The following is a 22,040-nucleotide window of genomic DNA, read 5'->3' as shown; positions in this document are numbered from 1 at the left end:
GGAAAGATCCGGAGATCTTGCTGGCCAGGGTAGTTGACTTACACCTTCTAGAGCACGTTCGGTGGCACGGGATACATGCGGACGTGCATTGTCCTGTTGGAACAGCAAGTTCCCTTGCCGGTCTAGGAATGGTAGAACGATGGGTTCGATGACGGTTTGGATGTACCGTGCACTATTCAGTGTCCCCTCGGCGATCACCAGAGGTGTACGGCCAGTGTAGGAGATCGCTCCCCACACCATGATGCTGGGTGTTGGCCCTGAGTGCCTCGGTCGTATGCAGTCCTGATTGTGGCGCTCACCTGCACGGCGCCAAACACGCATACGACCATCATTGGCCCCAAGGCAGAAGCGACTCTCATCGCTGAAGACGACACGTCTCCATTCGTCCCTCCATTCACGCCTGTCGCGACACCACTGGAGGCGGGCTGCACGATGTTGGGGCGTGAGCGGAAGACGGCCTAACGGTGTGCGGGACCATAGCCCAGCTTCATGGAGACGGTTGCGAATGGTCCTCGCCGATACCCCAGGAGCAACAGTGTCCCTAATTTGCTGGGAAGTGGCGGTGCGGTGCCCTACGGCACTGCATAGGATCCTACGGTCTTGGCGTGCATCCGTGCGTCGCTGCGGTCCGGTCCCAGGTCGAAGGGCACATGCACCTTCCGCCGACCACTGGCGACAACATCGATGTACTGTGGAGACCTCACGCCCCACGTGTTGAGCAATTCGGCGGTACGTCCACCCGGCCTCCCGCATGCCTACTGTACCCCCTCGCTCAAAGTCCGTCAATTGCACACACGGTTCACGTCCACGCTGTCGCGGCATGCTACAAGTGTTAAAGACTGCGATGGAGCTCCGTATGCCACGGCAAACTGGCTGACACTGACGGCGGCGGTGCACAAATGCTGCGCAGCTAGCGCCATTCGACGGCCAACACCGCGGTTCCTGGTGTGTCCGCTGTGCCGTGCGTTTGATCGTTTCTTGTATAGCCCTCTCGCAGTGTCCGGAGCAAGTATGGTGGGTCTGACACACCGGTGTCAATGTGTTCTTTTTTCCATTTCCAGGAGTGTAGTAAAGGAGTTTTGCTATTTGGGGAGCAAAATAACTGATGATGGTCGAAGTAGAGAGGATATAAAATGTAGACTGGCAATGGTAAGGAAAGCGTTTCTGAAGAAGAGAAATTTGTTAACATCGATTATAGATTTAAGTGTCAGGAAGTCGTTTCTGAAAGTATTTGTATGGATTGTAGCCATGTATGGAAGTGAAACGTGGACGATAAATAGTTTAGACAAGAAGAGAATAGAAGATTTCGAAATGTGGTGCTACAGAAGAATGCTGAAGAGTAGATGGATAGATCACATAACTAATGAGGAGGTATTGAATAGAATTGGAGTGAAGAGAAATTTGTGGCAGAACTTTACTATAATAAGGGATCGGTTGGTAGGGCGTATTCTGAGGCATCAAGAGATCACCAATTTAGTATTAAAGGTCACCGTGGAGGGTAAAAATCGTAGAGGGAGACCAAGAGATGAATACACTAAACAGATCCAGAAGGATGTAGGGTGCAGTAGGTCTTGGCAGATACTTGCACAGGATAGAGTAGCATGTTGAGCTGCATCAAACCAGTCTCTGGACTAAAGACGACAACAACAACAACAACAACAATAGTTTACATGTCATGTTTGTGCGGTTTTGTGTATACACTCAGTGCATCATTTTTTCATTTTTGTAGCTTTTAGCAGTACCACCTGAAAATAGCCCAGAGGCCGAAATTACGATTGTGAAATATGAGGGGTGTTCAATAAGTAACGCAACACCTTTTTTTCTGACAGCAGGATGGTTTCATTCAGGATACCAGTACCCACGTTATTCGTAACTCATACTACGCAAGGGGGCCCATGTTCGATTCGCCACAGGCGACTGGGTGTTATGTGTCCTTCATCATCATTTTCATCACTGACACGCAAGTCGAGGAAGTGGCACCAACTAAAAAGACTTGCAGTATGGCGGACGAACGCCGAAGGGATATCCCGGCCAATAAATGCCATACGATCATTTGATTTCATTTCGCTAAAAAACCCTATTTTTCAACATAATCTGCGTTCAATGCGACGGCCTTACTCAACCTTTCTGAGAGGGCTTGTATGCCCGCATGGTGCCACTCTAATGGTCGACGTCAGAGCCAACGTGTTGCTGCATTAGTAACCTCCCTACCACCCATGAAATGCTTCCCGCGGTGTGTATCCTTAATTGAACCAAATACGAGGGTCATTCCAAAAGAAATGCACACTATATTTTTTTTTAAATCCATCTTTTATTCTGTTTGAAAGTTTTACAGTGTGTAGATACGTCCTTTAGCAACAATATTTTCGTTTCTCCACATAATTTCCATCCCTCTCAACTGCCTTACGCCATCTTGGCACCAGCGCCTGTATACCCACACGGCAAAATTCTGGACCAACCTGTTGGAGCCACTGTTTGGCAGCGTGCACAAGGGAGTCATCATCTTCAAACCTTGTTCCACGAAGAGAGTCTTTCAGTTTCCCAAAGAGATGATAGTCACATGGAGCCAGGTCGGATACTGCAAGGCGGGTGTTTCAGTGTTGTCCGTCCGATTTTTGGGATCGCTTCCATGGGTTGTTGACTGACATGTGGCCTTGCATTGTTGTACAACAGTAAAACATCATGTTCTTACCGATGTGGTCGAGCACGACTCAGTCGAGCTTGAAGCTTCTTTGATGTGACATGTGCATCAGAATTTGTGGTGGTTCCACTTGGCATGATGTCCACAAGCAAGAGTCCTTTGGAATCGAAAAACACCGTAGCCATAACTTTGGCAGCAGAAGGTGTGGTTTTGAATTTTTTTTTCTTGGGTTGGGCATGATGCCACTCCATTGATTGCCTCTTCGTCTCTGGTGAAAAATGATGGAGCCATGTTTCATCACCTGTCACAATTCTTCCAAGAAATTCATCTCCACCATTCTAGTGCTGTTCCGAAAGTTCGCTGCATACCGTTTTTCTTGTTTCTTTGTGAGCCACTGTCAACATCCTGGGAACCCATCTGGCACAAACCTTTTATAACGCCAACACTTTCAGCATTCTGCAAACACTTCTTTCACCTATCCCAACGTAGCGTGACAATTCGTTCACTGTGATGCGTCTGTCAGCAGTCGCCCATTCGTTAACTCTCTGCACGTTGTCTGGAGTGTGTGCAGTACGAGGCCTGCTGCTGCGAGGACAATCCTCAACATTGCCGTGACAGCTTTCATCAAGTAAATTGCTTGCCCACCGACTAACTGTACTGCAATCGATAGCAGCATCTCCATACACCTGTTTCAACCTCTTGTGGATGTTTCCCACTGTCTCGTTTTCGCAGTACAGGAATTCTATGACAGCACGTTGCTTCTGACGAACGTCAAGTCTAGCAGCCATCTTGAAGAGATGCCGTGACGGCGTCACTCACGGGAACAGGTTGAATTAAGTTTGAAAACAAGCGGGAAGGCTGTATCTACACACTGTAAAAATCTCACACTGCATTTTTACAAGAATACTGTGCATTTCTTTTGGAGTGACCCTCGTACATGAGAGTCAGAAGATGCGAGATCCGAGCTGTGGCGTGGATGAGGCTCCTCTCGGGTATGTAGACTTGTGGGGAGCCTTGCATTGTCAGGGAAAATCAGAGGTTCTTTTGGATGTTTGAAGCGACAGACATGCCGAAGCTGTACCCTCAGTTTCATGAGGATAGCACAATACACTTCAGAGCTGATGGTGGAACCATTATGAGGAACATCCAGATTAATCCGTTTAGAGTACAAGAAGACTGTCGCTGTTACTTTCAAGGCAGAGCGTGCGGCTTTCAACTTTTTCTTCGGAGGAGAGGTAGTGAGTGAGAGGTACTGCATTGACTGACGTTTTGTTTCCCATTGGAATTGATGTATTCATACTTCATAACAGTGACGACGTTCCACGAAACATTGTTACGATTAACTTTGTATCGCGCAGGCAATTCTGTACAAGTGATCCTTCCTTGCTGCTTATGGTCTTCTGTTAGGATGCGAGGAGTCCAGATGGGAAACACCTTACAGAGGCGTCCAGTTGAACTTTTTTTATTTGTTGATTGCCAAATTATAGACCTGTTACCTGATGTTTAAAACAGGTCGTACATCTCAGAATTTTTGTTTTTCAACTTATTACAGTTTTCTTTTCGTTTGTTTTATCTATAATATTTTCAAAGAATGATACTTCTCAAAATAACAGTAATTTAAGGTTGAAATATGAATAAAATTTTGTTGTTTTTTTAAGAAGAATATATAAAGAAGATATGATAGTGGAGAGATTTGTTAGCACCATCACCGAATGTGACTGGCGGTGAATACCTCGGAATGGTTTCTTCGAGCCGTTGACCAGTTAGACATACACACAGTTAGACATACACACACACACACACTCACACACAACACACACACACACACACAAATGGTTACTAGTAGAGAAATAATCTTGCTTATCCTATTCATTACTAATCCTACGTATTAACTACATTAGGTGCCCATCCATGTACAGCATTTGGTGATTTCTTGGCTAGATCGCCAGCGCTTTATGCTTATTTGCTGTCACATCTCAGCTTCCTCCTCCTGTTCCTTCTCATTGTCACTATTTTCGCTGTCACTGTGGGTATCGCTGTCGACCCTCTGGAGATTGTTGTTACGCTGCACATAGGCATGTCTGTAATGTCGTGTCCGCATGTACTCTTCATGTATTGTTTTTGAAATACTGTCTGTCAGTGCGTTTAATTGTGCCCGTTAATCTTCGTTTCTTATTGCTGTATATATATATATCTATGTCTGTATCTGTGTAGTGTAAGTGTAAAGCGTGTCTATTGTTCGCGTATTGCCCGCAGAAAAGACAGTGTGTTCTGGGGAACCATCTTCCCCGCATGTGCATGTAGGTGTCTGCCTCAGACTCACGCGGTTTAAGTGCGTGGGATAAGGTCCGTGACCAGTTAAGAAATGTACCATACCGCGTCTGGGATATATCTCATTCTCAACTGCTCCCTTATGTCTGGGAGGAAGTCGTGCCGTCTATATCCGTTATCACATACATCCCAATTGAACAGCGAGGTGTTTGATTGTGATCCGCCCATCACCTGGAATGAAAGTGTCCACACGTCCCAATATCACAGGAGTCATAGCTGAGAGCGACCGGCCGGCAGGTGAAAAATGCGGCAAGTTTGGGAGATGATGACAGACGCGTCGCCCTAGGATTCACCGCGCTTTTGTTCACTGTCAGGTCTCCTAAGCCGTTCTTCAGGCACCTGTGAATATCTACAATGCTCTGGTGTTACATAAAAAAAGAAAACTCAATGAATGTAATGATTATAAAGAATCTGCCTCGACTGCAAGTAGAAACCGGATGTTGACGTAGGTTTCGGCGCCGATAACTACACCTTCTTCGGAACACACTAAAACAGTTTTACTGTGTTCCGAAGAAGGCGTGGTTATTCGTGACGAATCCTAGGTCAACATCCGGTTTCTATTTGCAATCGAGGAGAATTCTTTATAATCATTAAATTATTCACGATTGCTGACGACCTGTAATGTCAAAAGTTCTCAACTCAATGAATGCTTACCGCCTGGAATTCATCTCCTTTACAGACGTCGTTTGAAGGTTACATATAACGCCGCCAAATATCGGAATTTCATGAACCTACAGAGGCAGAAGCAGGAATATTCCACAACGACCCATAACAAATATTCATTTTTTTCAACCGAAATTGGCCGAGAAAATTTTTTATTGAACGCCCATAGTAAACAGTTTCTACAGTCAACGGCGAATACGACATCCTTTAAAAAATTCTTCTTGAGTGGGAACGCCGACCACGAAAAATTTATCGGATGCACTGATTGTCTGAACTTACGTACGCGTCACGCGCATTCCCTCAACTCCAAGTAGTGGCTTCGCTTGTAGAGGGAGATGGTGCCCAGGCGGCTGCCTGGAATTTCAATTAGGGAACTGTGTTGGTCCTCCCCGAGTCCTTAAGCACTCTCCAGCTGCCGGTTGCGTCAGACTCATTTGGCTCTCGTGGGGAAACGAGAGGCAGTGGCCATTGGGGACGCGTCGCATCGCATCGCATCGCAGCGCAGAGGGTGCCTCAGCTGAGAGGCGGCGCGTGTTTGAGGGCGGCAGCGCGGGGCTGGACCGGGGGCGGCCCACGGCCCACGGCCCGCCGCCCACCGCCCGCCGCCCACGGTCCGCCGCAGATAACGACTGCCGCCGCCCACCGGTCGCCATTAGCCGTCTCCGGCGCGCCGGACCACCGCGCTTCCTCTGGCCGGCCCACGGTCACGCAAGAGGCTGGCCGTCCTGCCTAACGAACCGGACCCCGTGTCGCGGCGACAGTTTGCGGAAATATCCTCCACGTCTCCGGCGATCCGTAAAGGACCGGAGGGGCTACCAGAGAGGTCACCAGGCCGAAAAGACCAATATATCGTCTCGACATGGACCGCGGGGAAGTGGACGTCACGGGGGAGGAGGCTGGTGAGCATCGGCTGTCGAGCCCGTAGGGCAGGAACATCTTCGGAGTAAGCCTGGAGACTGCGCGTGTGACCGGCTTCGAACTGTGATTGGCACGCCAATTTCGTAGAAAGCTGTTTGCTACATTTTGCAGTAAGTCCAGAACTTAAGAGTTCGTATAACAATTTACTACATCACGATCACCTAAAAATGTGTAATATTCAAGTTATCGGCATGAAGTTGGTACCTTTATATATCATTAATCCACCAAACCGTACCGTCACGATAAATGACAACCACAGTTAGGCATTTCTAGCACTATGAAGTGCAAAACAGACAATGAACGTGCATGATATCGTAACAAGGTAAAAAAAAGACTTGCAGTAAACTTTTGCATTATGTTATTTATACTCGTGTAATGGTTATGGAGGAAATTGGTAGGGAAAATATGGAGAGGAGAAAGGCTACAGCCAAAGCTCTTTATGTCTCTTAATATTTGTTCTAACAAGAGATCCTCCCCATCGAACCCCCCTCAGATTTAGTTATAAGTTGGCACAGTGGATAGGCCTTGAAAAACTGAACACAGATCAATCGAGAAAACAAGAAGAAGTTGTGTGGAACTATGAAAAAAAAAAAAAATAAGCAAAATATACAAACTGTGTAGTCCATGTGCAAGACATGCAACATCAAGGATAATCCGAGCTTCGGAGCGCCGTGGTTCCGTGGCTAGCGTGAGCACCTGCGGAACGGGAGGTCCTTGGTTCAAGGCTTCCCTAGAGTGAGAAGTTTACTTTCTTTCTTTTCGCAAAGTAATGATCTGTCTGTTCGTTCATAGACGTCTCTGTTCACTGTAATAAGTTTAGTGTCTGTTTTGCGACCGCACCGCAAAACCGTGCGATTAGTAGAGGAAAGGACGTGGCTCTCCAATGGGAACCGAAAACATTTGATCGCAATGTCATAGGTCAACCGATTCCTCCACAGGAAAACACGTATGATATATTCTATACGACACTGGTGACGGCCTGTGCGTCACATGACAGGAATATGTTGTCGACCCACATAACATGTACACTTGGCGAATGGGTAAAAAGATTCTTCTACCTTGCCCGATTTAGGTTTCCTTGTGGATGCGATAATCATTTCCAAAAAAGTGATGAAAACATAAGAGCTTGTCACATAAACTTCAACAAATGAATGCAACAGTTTCACAGTCGCACAGTTTTCCCTGTGCTCTGTCAAAACATGTATTTTTAACGTTTTCAAATTTTTCTTTGTGAAGACCGTCAAATCCTGCATATGTCCAAGCAAATCTGAACATGTCTTGGAATTTTGGAGAGCGAAGTTGATTATGTCTGAGTGCCTAAACTTTGGTAATTGACACACGATCACGTAAACAATACTGCTCTGTGTACCTGTGCAGCTTCGCAAAAGAATTTTCTGAAAATAAGAAATTAAACTTTTGACTCGAGAGAAGACTTGAAGCAAGGACCTCTCGTTTCGCAGCTGCTCACGTTAACCACGAGACCACGGTGCTCCTGAGCTCGCATTATCCTTGATGTTGCATATGTTTTGATGGACTACTCAGTTTGTATATTTTGCTTATTATTTTCATAGTTCCACACAACTTCTTCCTGTTTTCTCGAGTGATCTGTGTTCAGTTTTTCAAGGCCTATCCACTGTACCAACTTATAACTAAATCGGAGGGGAGTGCGATGGGGAGGTTCCCTTGTAAGCAATGCCTAAAATTGGTATCTTAAAAGCACCGACAGGAGTATTAATAATTAAAATTAATTGAAGTTACACAGTCATAAGTTCTTAAAATTTTTTTTAAAATTATTAGCTGTCATATCCTATATATATAAAAGATGGGGAATTGATGCAAAAACCGCTAATGCGAATGTTACATATTTTAGGCAATCGTGGCATAATAAATTACTATACAAACCATTACGAAGGTCGCAGACTTCCATTTGACAACATGTCATTTTTTATTAAATTGGAATATCACAAACATTTGCTGTTTTAACACATTATTACCAACAGAAATGGTGAATGATTGTTGTTGATAGAGATGCAAATCCAAATATGTCAGAACCAAGAAAATTGCTTTTCATGAAGAAATATCATAAATATCTTCAACATTTCGCGGCTCTGTCAGCAACTGTTTAAATATTAATTTTAATAATGAACAGCCTCAGTTGCACCGTTTACCTATAATTTACCTCGGTTTCAGTCGGGATAACCCAACCTTCTTTAGAATAACAGTATCTATAGTTTGTCCGTAGTGGACATAGTCAAGCTAAAACTACAAATCCATAAATTATAGTCACAATGTGCCAAATAAGTTTTACATTCTGACGATAATTTAAGGATTTGTAGTCCACTATGGGCAAACGATAGATGCTGTTATTCTGAAGAAGGTTGGGTTATCCCGACTGCAACCTAGGTAAATTCTAGGCAAAAGGTGCAACTGAGGCTGTTCATTATTAAAATTAAAAAAATAAATATCATAAATGTGTAATTACAGCTATCACACTAGGAAGAAGCGCTTTTTGTGTTGAAAAATGTCGAAATAGTGTAATGAACAGTTACAGTAGGACTAATTTACGTGAGGCAAGTGCTAGCATGCTGCCAGTCAGTCTAGTCAATCGAATTTAGTTACATTTAGAGCAACTGTTCACCTCTAGACGAAATTTATATATGCCAGTTCGAGTTATTTCCTGCGAATTATACAAATATAAAACTATCATGCTTATTTTAAAGTACTCACAATAGGGAACTGTACTGCCACTAGCTATGACATGCAGAATGACTATGTGCCGTTAATGATTATGTTCAACATAGGGCAAACAAAGAATAAAGTGTGCGTGATAAACCGCAAATTTACTCCATGTCACAACAGCAAGATCTAAGTACATTCTAACACACACACACACACACGCACGCACACACACACACACACACACACACACACACACACACACACACACACACACACACCACAAAGTAATAATCCGAAGGCAACGGATATCAATACATGCGATGTACATTTACAGACATACAGGTGATTTCAGTTTCAGAAAAATTGGACTATTTTTATCGGGAGAAGGAGCTTCGCAAATTGAGGAAGTCAATAACGCGTTGATCCGCCTTTGGCTCTTATGCAAATAGTTATTCGGCTTGACATTGATTGACTGAGTTGTTGGATATCCTCGTGAAAGGCGTCGAGCAAATTCTCTACAACTGGCTTGTTAGATAGTCAACATTCCTTGCTAGTTGGAAGGTGCTACCCGTAATGCTCGAAATGTTGTCAGTTTGGGAGAGATCTGAAGACCTTACTGGCCAAGGTAAGGTTTGGCAAGAACGAAGAGAAGCAGTAGGTACTCTCGCCGCGTACAGGAGGGCATTAACTTACTGAAATGCAAGCCCAGGATGCCACGAAGGACAACGAAACAGAGCGTAGAATATCGTCAACGTACCGATGTGCTTTAAGGGTACCACGGATGACAAAAACGGGGCATCCTGATAATAAAACAAATGGCATCCCAGACCATCTCTCCTGGCTGCCGAGCCGTATGCCGGGCGACAATCAGTCTGGTATCCCATCACTGTCTCGGACTTCTCCAGACACGTCTTCGATGGTCATAGTGGTTCAGTTCGAAGTGGGACTCATCGGTGAAGACAGTTCTACTCCAATCAGTGAGATTCGAGGCCGCAAATGTGGCTGGAAACACCACAGACAGCGGTGGGATATCAACCTGAATGTCGCCCGCTAAACGGCGTGACAGCGAGGAGTGATGGTCTGGCTGGCATTTCTTTTCATAATAGTAGCTCCTTTTTGTCATTCGCGATATCCCTACAGCACATCGGCACCTCGACCATATTCTACGCCCTGTTTTGTTGTCCTTCGTGAAAGTCATCCCAGGATTTTTTGTTTCAGCAAGGTACATTTCTATCGCTTGTCTTCGTACTTGCCAAACCATACCTTGACATACGGACGCCGGTTCATTCACCAATGGAGAGCATTTCGTGCATTACAGGTGGTAGTCCAGTCAAATAATGCTCCGGAAAACCAAATAGCCGAATGTTTTGCAGATAAACTTTTGATAAGTTTTCTATATGTTTTCGAAGCTGCTGGATCCTAATTTTCAAAGTCTCATAAAAATATGTGGCAGGCAATGCGTCAAAAATATAAAAACGGGACTTTTTTGGATTTACGCTCATAACTAAGAAACAACGCATTTTTTGGCAAAGTTGACTATCTTGACACTAAAGAGTATAAAATTTCCCGCAGGAATTTTTGTTCGACCAACCGTATGGTATGTAGCGCGTGTTGAAGACAGCGCGATTCCACAGTTGAGGAGAAGAAGCCGTCTCATGACCAGTCCCCTCTCTCTCCCCCCCTCCGCCCCCCACCAACCACACACCCCCACCCACGTCTCCCGTGTCCTTGCCGTTCGTTGTTGCACATCGACTACCGTTTCCATGCCCCCGTAGCATCTCGATGTTACTGGAGTGGCAGGTTTGCCATGGTGGAGGGATAACACGGCTGTGAGATGTGACTGACGTAACCCTCCTCACAAGGGGAAAGACCGTTGCTTTCTGTTTGTCCCGTGCGCCGGCAGTTGTTTACCAGTTCACTACCAGTGTAATTATGTAATAGGCGTATTTAAACTGTTTTAGCATGTAATTATCTGAACTGTTTCTTATTTAAATTGTTTTGTTATTTAAATTGCATTGTGTATTATTGAGAAAGAGCGGGAAACCGCGCATAGATACATTTTGAGAAAGAGCGGGAAACAGCGCGCAGTAATACATCTGTAATGGTAGCAGGGATTGTCTGCACCAAAAACCATTGTTGGCGGCGAGACCGCACTTTTGTAGCATTGAGCGTTGGAAGCGAGCAGTTGCGAGTAAGATGTGAGACGAGGCAGTCGTAGCTAGCGTGACATGAGAGGAGGTCGCTGTAAGCGAGGTATGAATTAACACTTTGAAAGAAGCGGTGTGCTCGCCAGCCACTCGCTATATGTAGCGCAATGCTAGTTTTTAAGAATTTTTGTAAAGAACTATGCCCCTTGTAATTGTTTGTCAAGATCGTTCTCAGAATATAGTTATGTAATTTTGATGGAAAATTAGGTATGTAGCGCAACGCTACTTTTTAAGAATTTTTGTAAAGAACTATACCCCTTGTAATTGTTTGTCAAGATCGTTCTCAGAATATAGTTAACTTCTACCAGATTAAATGCATTAAGAATTTTCTATCCCAAAATCATTCACGTAAATGCTTTACGGAATTTATTGTTATCTTAAAAGAAAAGTCTAAACTGAGCTTCAGCTTTTATCAAATCTAAATTAACTTCAACTTAAAGAATTCCAGTCACAAAGTATTATGAAACTCCACCAGCAGCCTATAATTATGTTAAAGAGAAGTAAGTATATTCATTCCACAGTTTGCTGTAGCAGTCAGATGGCGATCCAGTATAAATAATTAAAGGTAAGAATCAGTCTTAATAATTTCAGGTAACGACTGAGGGCCACAGCGACAACACATTTTATGTTTCGTCGTAATAATCAGCAGGTAGTCTTGACAGAGCAGCAGTTAAAAGATTTTAAGAGACGCAGCGTTCAGTCAGCAAGCAAACGTTCATCCAATATTAGACGGGAAGGTTTCACCAGGAGGTAGCTTAGAACGTATCCGCAGTCGGTAAATGCAGTTTAAAGGTTTATAATAGTGATATATATCAGGTGCAAGTGAGAAGAATGTTTTGGATGACGGGAGAAAAATGTCACCACTTAGACCCAGGTGGGCTTGAAGAATATTCTTGAAAGAAGTAAGAAGAAGAAGGGTGGGATAGATGGGCAAAACTGTAGTTAAGGTTCATGAACTATGTCAAACAAAAATTACTAATGAAAAACTAAACACAGATATGCAGAAATAATCTTCAAAGAAACAATGGTCACACAAATCGCCTAGGAAAAATTCCTCTCTAATTCGAATAACTAGGAGTGGTTAATATCATTGTTACTAGTCAAACTTACCAAAGAAGGCATACCTTGTAAGCAAGTTGATACATCAAAACAAGTGTTGGAATAATTTTTGAAGAAAAATACATGGCAGATGGACCCACATTTTTCGTCATATATTGTTTCATGGAGTACACTCTACTGCGTAACAACGATCATTACGATTACAAATTAAAAACCTTGCCAAAAGAATAAGAACGCTCACAACAATTCAAAGAATTTGAACAGGATCAATTCATTACTAACAAAGTTTATACCATCAAGAACAGGGCTTGAAATCAGGAATATACAGTCCCTAAATACAAATAAGAAGTCACACCAATTACGTGTGACTGCAACCGGTTTCAACAAGCTGAGTTTTAGCAGTAAAACGAATTACAAACGATTGCCACTAAATGTACAAACCATTCCCAAGCGTGGATAACAAAATGGCTAAAATGGCTCTGAGCACTATGGGACATAATATCTGAGGTCATCAGTCCCCTAGAACTTAGAACTACTTAAACCTAACTAATCTAAGGACATCACACACATCCATGCCCGTGGCTGGATTCGAACCTGCGACAGTAGCGGTGGTGCGGTTCCAGACTGAAGCGCCTAGAACCGCTCGGCAACGACGAAAGTTTCGCAACAGCAGACCGAAACCACGTCTGTGCCCTGAGCTCATGTAACAGGAACGCATCGTCCGCTGCCAGAACTACCTGCCTAACATACATCAGAAGGGAACAGGAATCTGCCCAAATAAGGCTACAGACGAGAATGTCTAGGATGTAGGCAATATCAAGCCATTGTGGAAGCAACAACACATACAAATTACTAGTTTAAGACTCCTTAAAAGTACTCGAAAATTACAAGGCCAAATATCAGCTCCTGCAAATCAAATTATTGGGGGTATACTCATCTACAAAAGGGTCCCTTGTCTTCGACACTGACTATACTACAATTTCAGTTTCAAATGGCTCTGAGCACTACGGGACTTAACATCTGAGGTCATCAGTCCAGTGGACTTAGAACTACTTAAACCTAACTAACTTAAGGGCATTCTAAGTTGTAGGAGACTGATGACCTCAGATCTTAAGTCCCATAGTGCTCAGAGCTATTTGAACCATCTGAACCTCGGATCCGAGAGTTCCGGAATCAGTACAGAACATTGTAATAGAGATCAACATAAATATAATTTCCTCCCTTTTCATTACTCAAGAAAACCAGACATTACATGTTGTACCACTATACAGCGAGACCTTCAGAGATGGTGGTCCACATTGCTGTATACACCGGTACCTCTAATACCCAGTAGCACGTCCTACTGCATCAACGCATGCCTGTATTTCTCGTGGCATACTATACACAAATTCATTGAGGCAATGTTGGTACGCCGCTGGTTGTCATGGAAGGCGCCGTAACGGCTGTACGATACGTGAATGCCATACTCCGACCGATAGTGCAACCATATCGGCAGGATATAGACAAGGCATTCGTTTTCGTGGACGGCAATTTGCGCCACCATCCTGCACGTCTTGTGAATGTCTTCCTTCAGGATAACGGCATCCCACGACTAGAATGGCCAGCATGTTTTCCAGACATGAACCCTGTCGAAAATGAATGGGATAGATTGAAAAGGGCTGTTTATGGACGATGTTACCCCCAACCACTCTGAGGGATCTACGCCGAATCTCCGTTAAGGACTGGGACAATCTGAACCGTGGATTTACTTTCAGAATCTTTTCTGAAAGAATTTACTTTATTTACTAGCGATTCATCATGAACATCAACACATGTAATCACACTATGTGAGCGTGGAAGTATTTGCCAGTGGGTAACTGAAGAAAACAAATTCCTTTCAAGAAATGGAAATTTTATTCCTAAAACACTTTTTATAAAAAAAGGATTTAAAATTTAAAAATTTTAATCAGAAAGCAAGCTCTAAATATCAAGTTACAATTTATTCAGAGGCAGAAATAACAATTTTTTTGACAGTATGAGCTTTGGGGCTGAGAACCTTGCCGCTCCCTTTTAACACGGCCGTAGTCACGACCGCTCACAGCAACCTCTGAAAGACTACACTGGTGGAAATCTGCAGACCAGATTACTTTAAACTAAAAATTTTAACAACTCACACAAACACATAAACTATGCACCCCATAGGAGGGATGGAAATGGTACAAAACACTCACATTAAAAAAAATTACTTTATATACTAAAATGACAATTTAAATAAAAAGCCATGAAATGCAGTCTAACATAAAATGTTCAAACATGCTCTACATTATACATATACCACCTCTCAAGATGATAGGCAAGATAAAAACATATTTCAGAAATTCGGCCTTTACACCTTAAGCAATAAATTCGTTAACACCGAATCCGACAAACATGACACAGGCAGCTATTAACGTATGGCAGATTGTCTGGGGGATTACTGAACAACCCAAAGCGCAGATTGCTCTAACCCGCCCCTACTCCACAAGGTAAAAACGGACCAACCAATTCATAAATAACCACTTTCCCGCGGGTGGGCAAACGGAGAAGAATAGTGGGACGACCCCTAAACAAAGCAGCTGGTGATCTCACCAAGAAAAGAAGTAGAATTTAAGAAGTAAATGAAACAAAATATCTCCAATCACTTAACTTCTAAATAACTGCGATTTCTGGCGAAGACCTGGCGCAGCACCCCCAAAACGCTCTCCCGAACCGTCCGCTGACAGCCCCTTCACCGGAGGCAGGAAGGCCCACCGATTTCCCGTCTCACGGCGTCGCAGCTCGCACCGGCCAGACGGACGTCGCGCGTTGACTCCTGCTCCTCTCGTGTCGCCGCGGAGCCACTACCCCTCGCGATACGGCGCTTCCCAATGGACTGACGTGGCGACCTCACATACGCCGATGCTCAAGATGGAGAAGTCATCTTGCGTCCCAGTGCGCGACCCACCGATCGATCGATCCAACCGCTAATGACCATTGCCTGAACACACTCGAGCAGACTGGCAGCCTAACTTACCATACTAGCACTCCGGACAACAGACAGACACTGACTGCCCCACACTGACCCGGATGACCAACTGACCAACTCGCGACATTTTTTTTCGTTTATTGTTATTTTAATACCTATACAAACAGGTAAGCTGTCAGCGACATGCTATGCCGCTCTTCAGCCATAGTGTTGACAATGACAGAACAAAGGTTGGAGAAACAGAATGAACATAGTGAGGGGCTAAAAAATAGTGGTCACAGATCCACAAAAAAAACACGGAGCCGTTCACACTCGACGATAACGACACCGAAAACACGTTGAAACGGCACACAGAACACTGACGAATCCGATGCCACAAGCGAACGTAGAAGCGTGACGGCGGACACTAAAAAAACAAAACGACGTCACACACGCACGAGACACAGATGGCAGTGATCTCCGGCGCGCGAAAGTCCACGTAGCGTGTGCGAGTCCAGGGACCTGCCAAGAGGGGAAGAAAGGTGATGGGGGGAGAGGGTGGGGAGGGGAGAAATAAAGATGCCAATGGCTGAGGATATGGGAGGATGGGGAGAGGGACAGGGGAGGGGAAGCCCGGGGGAGGGATGGGGAGAAAGGGAGGAGTGAGGGAGGGTGCCCAAAGGAACAGACAGTAGAAGAGGGAGGGAGGGTCAAAGTTGATAGGAGGGGTAGATGGAGGGGAGGAGGACTTCATCAGGGAGGGGGAGCTGCCGGAAGCCACCTTGGAAGAGGGTAAGGAGGGTGGAGAGATGGAGACCGGGTGGGACATGGGAATACAGGCGCGGCAGTGGGCGGGGTCGGGAGAGGATGGGCGAGACAAGTGGGTGAGGAGGGTCGAGTTTGTGGGAGGTGTACAGGATCCGTATTCTTTCAAGGAAAAGGAGGAGGTGGGGGAAAGGAATGAGATCGTACGGGATCCACGTGGGGGAGGGGAGACGGATGTGATAGGCGAGGCGCAGAGCATGGCATTCAAGGATTTGAAGTGATTTATAAAAGGAGGGGGGGGAGGAGATCCAGGCCGGATGGGCGTAGCTGAGGATAGGGCAGATGAGGGATTTATAGGTGTGGAGGAGGGTGGAGGGATCCAGACCCCACGTACGGCCCGAAAGGAGCTTGAGGAGGCGGAGTCGGGAGTGTGCCTTGGCTTGGATTTTCCGGAGATGGGGGGTCCAGGAGAGGCGACGGTGGAGGGTGACGCCAAGGTACTTGAGGGTGGTAGTGAGGGCCATAGGACGGCCATAGATGGTGAGATAGAAATCAAGGAGGCAGAAGGAAGGAGTGGTTTTGCCTACAATGATCGCCTGGGTTTTGGAGGGATTGATCTTGAGCAACCACTGGTTGCACCAAGTGGTGAACCAGTCGAGATGGGATTGGAGAAGGTGTTGGGAGCGCTGCAGGGTGGGGGCAAGAGCAAGGAAGGCGGTGTCATCGGCAAACTGGAGAAGGTGGACGGGGGGTGACGGTGGTGGCATGTCCGTCGTATGCAAAAGGTACAGAAGGGGGGAGAGGACGGAGCCTTGGGGCACACCGGCGGAGGGAAAAAAGGTGTAGGAATCTGTGTTATGGATGGTGACGTAGGAAGGACGGCGGGAGAGAAAGGAGCCGTTCAGACGGACGTAATTAATGGGAAGGGCGAAGGTTTGGAGCTTGAAGAGGAGACCGGAATGCCATACGCGGTCATAAGCACGTTCGAGGTCCAGGGAGAGGAAGATTGCAGAGCGACGGGAATTAAGCTGTTCAGAAATGGGGTTGAGTGAGGTGAAGGAGAAGGTCGTCGGAAGAGAAGGATGGCCGAAAGCCACACTGGGTGATGGGAAGGAGGGGGTGCTGGCAGAGATGCTGGTGGATGCGGCGGGTGAGGATAGATTCCAGGACCTTGCTGAAGACCAAGGTAAGGCTGATGGGATGGTAGGAGGAGACGGCGGATGGTGGTTTACCAGGTTTAAGGAACATCAGGATACGTGAGGTTTTCCACAGGTCTTGGTAGTAACTGGTGGACAGGACTACATTGTAGAGCCTGGCCAGGGTGGAAAGAGACAGGAGCTTCACGAAGGTGATGGTAGGTGACACGATCGTGACCAGGAGCGGTGTTGCGTTTGGTGTGGAGTGTAGCAATGAGATCCTGTGTAGTGATAGGGGCATTGAGTTCTGTGTGTGCAATGTTGTCCAATTACTGGAAACCAGGCGCTAGGGAGGGACAGAGGCGTCAGTTCGATCACGGACATCCGGGAAGAGGGAGTAATCGAACTGGGGATCGTCGGGGATGGAAAATACATCAGAGAGGTAGGAGGCAAAGTGATTGGCCTTACTAAGGGTGTCAGGGAATGGGTGATCATCATGGAGGAGAGGATAGTAGGGGGAGGGTTTAGTACCGGTAAGGCGTCGGAAGGCTGACCAGAACTTGGATGAGTTGATAGGTAGGGTGGCATTCAAATGGGTGCAAGCCTGTCGCCAGTCCCGGCGTTTCTTGGCCGAGAGCAAATTACGAATGTGTCGCTGGAGTTGCCGGTGGCGTTGTAGTGTGTCCGGGTCATGCGTGTGGAGGAAGGCACGGTAGAGATAACGGGATTCACGGAGGAGGAGGACGGCCTGTGGGGGTAAGGTAGGACGGTGGGGGTGGATGGCGACAGTAGGCACGTGGGCCTCCACGGCCACAGACAAGGTCTGGTGGAGAAAGGAGGCGGCATGGGTTACATCGTCAGGGTGGCGGTAGGTGAAGGGGTGGCTATTGACCTGGGTGGAGAGGGTATCCCGGTAGGAATTCCAATTGGCACGGGAATAGTAATGGATATACTTTGGGGGAGGGTCATTACGAGGGTCGGGGCGAGGGCGACGACCGTCGGAAACGGTGAGGAGGACAGGGAGATTGTCGCTACCAGTAGGTTCCAGGACATCCACCGTTATGCGGCCAAGGAGGTTAGGGGTGGAAAGGATAACATCGGGAGTAGAGTTGGATTCGGGACGGGTGTGCTGGGGGATGAGGATGAGGTCCCCTTGAAGGGAGGAGAGGAACCGATGTCACCGCAGTAACTGGGCGGCGGAACGACTATGGATGTTGAGGTCGGTGGCGATCACGTAGGAGGAGAAGGTACGGTCAATGTCGGAGAGGAAGTCGAAGGGAATAGGGACGCTTGGGCGGACATAGATGGTGGCGCAGGTGACGGTAAGGCCAGGGAAGAAGAGACTAAGGATCAGGTGTTCGGTGGGGTCAGGAACGAGAAGTTGGAGCCATACTGGGATCTGGCGGTGGTGACCAATGGCAACTCCGCCACGCGCAATCAGGAGGGATTATCGGAGCGGTGAAGGAGGTAGGGCGACGTGTGGACGGTGTGATAGGGTTGGAGGAAAGTTTCATTGAGGAGGAAGGCATCCACTTGGTGGGTGGCAAGGGTGTGCAGGAAGAGGTTCTTGTTGGCGGGAAGGGAGCGGATGTTGTTGAAAAGGATACGGTGAAACGTCCCCTTAGAAAAATTGTACAAGACTGTGCTTAAACTGACAAACAATAGTTTTTAGCGCAACGGAACCTGACTTTCAAAAATCCCTACGAAAGAATGGCCCTGACTAACAATAACCTATACGTTTCACAAATCACTTACCTCACAAAAATCTTCGTTACTCAAGCTACTGCAATACAGCCAGTGCCACTACTGCCAGCTAAATAAAAGATTCAAACTACTAAAGGCACTAACTACTGATAGGCATAGTTAGCAAATGAAAGATTTTTAATACAGAACAAACAATGTATTTACCTTAATAGTCATAATATATATATCAGTTTATGACACCAATTCTTACAAATATCAAAACTCCGCCATCTCTCTCCCCACGTACACCACTGTTGGCGGCTCACCTCCAAATGCGCAACGCTACGCGCTGTTAGCATCCAGCTGCCGCTACCCAACACTACAATGGCAGACAACAATGCAAACTAGCCACAGACGGCGCACAGCACAGCCAGTGATTTTTCATACAGAGCGCTATGTTGCGTTACCAATAAGAAAACCTAAACAGCCTACTCACATAGCCCCCATGCTCCCCACAAAAAAATTTACAAATTGTTTTGGGCAGTGGCCAATACAGATTTGAAAAATTTTTTCATAATTATAATGACAAAGAAATGAAATGCACACACTTATCGACACAATGTTGGTCAAAAGCTAAAATTTTCTCACAGTCCATAAAGACAGTCCTGATCATTCATCAAAGTAAAATTGCAGTGTTTTTCTCAAAGTCTGAGTAGTAAAAGAAAATGCACACAGAAGTATTGGATTTCCATGCAGTCTTGAAGAAGTAGTGTTGTCCTTCCAACGGAAAGACAGTGCTGACTCTTGACATGCAGACAGGTAATGGGCCACAGCAGTCAGTCGATGTTGAAGACTATCGGTAGGTAGGTCATCACAGAGCAGACCCACTGTAGTCCTGGTAGAGATTACGATTGGTGGGCCACCAGAGGTGCAGACCCACTGCAGTCCTTGTAGAAATAATGGTATTGGTGGATCATCAAAGGTGTAGACCCACTGTAGTCCTTGTAGAAATAATGGTATTGGTGGATCATCAAAGGTGTAGACCCACTGTAGTCCTTGTAGAGATGGCCAGCAGCCATCTGTTTGACTGTGCAGGCGCACAATCACCATTGAAGAGTCTTGCGGATAGTATAGCAAGTCCATTACCACCACTTGTGCACTCACAAAAATTGTTTTTGAAATGTCCTTACAGCCAGCAATGCTGTTATCCAGTCCCTTACTGCATTATTAACACACGTGCAAACACTGTCAGTCCCTACTTCTCACATATTGTCCATATACTATGACCAACAGAAACGTGTGCAGTAAAATCTAATTTACAAGTTACTTAATTTGATGGACTGGTGTCAATCACAATTTTATAACATGAGAATACAATAACAAAGGCATAAAATATATCATTAAAGAACATAATAGTACAAATAACATTTGCAGTAATACAGGCTTTACAAAAGAATCGAAATAACAAATACATCAGTGTTACAAAAATTATGACATAAGTACATACATAAAAGATTAGAATAACTTTTGAAACATCAACTTCACACATGAGCATTAGAACAAAACAGAATAAATAATGTGTAAACATCTTTACAAAGTAAATAACATGTTATTAATGCAAATTATATTTGAGGATAACAGTATTCCTCATCATAGTGAATGTAGCTTAGTATTACAAAAATTCTGCAACATAAATCTTATCAGATAAACATATAAAGACCGGTAGAACATAAATACACAAACACATAGTGGGATAACACAAGGAAAGGACAGGGTTTGTTTTCAGTGTAACATTTGGTACTGCAGTCCAACCCAAAACTTCATTCTGTAAATCTTTCGTCATATCTCAACATTTGTTTCCACCAAAAAAATCCTATCAAAGCATGCTTTTTGTATTTATATGTTTACATATTTCTTACCTCATCATTTACTTTCTAGTATCTTACCTCATCATTTATTTCCAAAAGGATCCTACCTATACCCACTTTCTGTACATTTTTCATATAACCTCTCAGTGCATTTCTTCCAAATCATCGCAACTCATTCTTTTATATAGGCTACCCCCTCTTAAGATAACTTAAATCTACTGAGCTCAGATGCTAAACTAAAGGACAAGGCAATGCAGCAGCACAAAACAATTTACACAAACAGCAATTATAAAAAAATGGAAATTGGCAAAAAAAGGCAGCAATATTACAACTAATATAAGGCAATGCGCAGCAAACAAGAAAAATAAATCAGTAATAAAATTGGCTTAACCTAGTAATACAAAGTGACATTCAGTAGCATTATGAATGGCAAACAGCCGCAGCAAATGCTATAACTTATACCTAAACATGACAAAGCTCAAGCAGAAAAAATGTTACACTAAAGACAACAATGCAGATAAGGACAATGTCTATTCACATCTTCATGTCTATGCAATTAAAGTGGTGCACCACAAAAACTAATTCTGCAAAAGATATTACCCAGTAGTTGAAAAGAAAATTGTGTATGCAGTAATTGTTATTAATCCCTCCTTATTGTTCTTTCCTTTCCAAGCGCTCCTTTTTCGAAGAACGTGGATCATAAAATTATTATTTAACAGATCTGTTGACAGAAAGTGTTCACATTAGCAAATGCATTTAATTTTATTTTATAAAACCAATGCTGCAACACTGCTGGAAACGAGTTATCAAATGAAATAAGCAACTATGAAAAGCAAAGCATAAAAATATCATTCAATAGTGATGTGGCATTTCATAAGTTAGCACAAATTCTCTCAACTATCATAGAAAGACGCTTGTCATTATCAGGTGTGCAGATGTAATAAAGTATCTTTTTCAAGTAATGAGTGTGTCGTATTTGCAATGCTTTCTACAAAGGGATGTCAATAGCGAGGATAATGGCCTTTTTTTTACCTGTGCCTCTGAAAGGCACACACTAATGGCTTTTTTTGTCAGGTGGTTGTCGCGCAGCTGGGTGCCCACGAAGTATTACGTACAAGTGGTCACTTA

The sequence above is a fragment of the Schistocerca gregaria genome, chromosome 5 (assembly GCF_023897955.1).
Source record: "Schistocerca gregaria isolate iqSchGreg1 chromosome 5, iqSchGreg1.2, whole genome shotgun sequence".
NCBI classification, from domain to species: domain Eukaryota; kingdom Metazoa; phylum Arthropoda; class Insecta; order Orthoptera; family Acrididae; genus Schistocerca; species Schistocerca gregaria.
Note: the sequence above shows the minus strand (reverse complement) of the source record.